Raw genomic sequence first — 1,311 nt, forward strand, 5'->3', positions numbered from 1 at the left:
AGGTCCGGTCCTCGGTTGGTTGCCATGTGTCCATGTCGAGTGGTATGGTCAAGATGTCTAGGTCCGCTATGTCAACGGAAGTGGAAAGCATAGTGCAACCTAGGAGTTTACTCTCTTTCGGATCCTTCTTTTTTAGCTCCATGTTGTCTATGTATTTACTTCAGTGTTCGTCAGTCTTTGGTCCTGGATGTTTTCAATCATGTGTGTAATTAGGAGTTATTCCCTTCCAGGATCCTAACTCCAAATTAACCCATGTCTAGTCAGATCCAGCTGGTCTGTTATGGGTATACTCGGCGTAGGATCAGGCAAAACCATCGAGTTGCGTACCTTGTGCAGGTCCGGACCTCAGTCGGTTGCCATGTGTCCCTGTCAAGTAGTCAGTCTTTAAACTACCAGTGGTTTGAGCAGACAAAAACCCAGAAGGCGAGCCCTCTATACGGTTGTCATGCATCCGCCCTTGGAGTTTCGTCCTGTGTTTCGGTAGGTGTATGGAGGGTTTAGAAACCGGCAAACCTTCTCTGGCTTACGTATGAAACGTCCGGCAGTAGTAGAAGTTAATTGGGTGTTTCCATCCCCACCATCTCAGTCGTAGGTAATTCAGTGGTTTTGGGTGATAGTGACCAGTGGAGTTACTCCCTTCCAGGATCGTAACGTTTCCAGAGGTATATCCTTCCTAGACAGTGAATTTGTTCGTAGTCCAGGTCAAAAAAAAATGTGGATTGGTTGTCCAGGCTAAGTACGGCGGGGTAAGGGATCCCCCCATGGGAAATTATTCCGTGGGATCCAATTCTCCGCCAGACATTATCTGGGCACCCCAGGGATTACACGGCCGACGCGAGTCCTCCAGCCGCAGCGCATGACCCAAAAGCCCCTCTTTTCGAGGACTTAACTGCCCCAACCCGCTAGGACCACCCACGCGCTACTGAACATACTGCCAATCCAATTCTAAACTGGGGTAGATAGTCGTCCAGCGCGTTACGTGAGTCTCCCGTGTGTAAGGGGGCTGGGAGGGTTGAGCCGATTGGTCTGCCAACAGAACCCCGAGAGGTCCCGAAGGAGTCCGGTCTATCCATATCCTCCTGTCTTCTTGCTTGGTGTATGGAAGGGCGTATTTGCTTAGGGTTTGCTCGCTGCGGGGGAGTCGCCAAGGTCGGGGTCCCCAGAGTAGTTGGAGAAAAAAGGTTCTCGTCCGTTGGGGGTGCTGGTGGGTTTCTCCCAAAAATATTTTTTGGAAGTATGGTAGGTTGGTGAAGGTTATTTTTGTTAAAGTTTGGTCTATTTGTGTTCTATTTTATTGTTTTCTTTCCGTCA

Source organism: Oncorhynchus kisutch, unplaced genomic scaffold, assembly GCF_002021735.2.
Source record: "Oncorhynchus kisutch isolate 150728-3 unplaced genomic scaffold, Okis_V2 scaffold1397, whole genome shotgun sequence".
Classification (NCBI taxonomy): domain Eukaryota; kingdom Metazoa; phylum Chordata; class Actinopteri; order Salmoniformes; family Salmonidae; genus Oncorhynchus; species Oncorhynchus kisutch.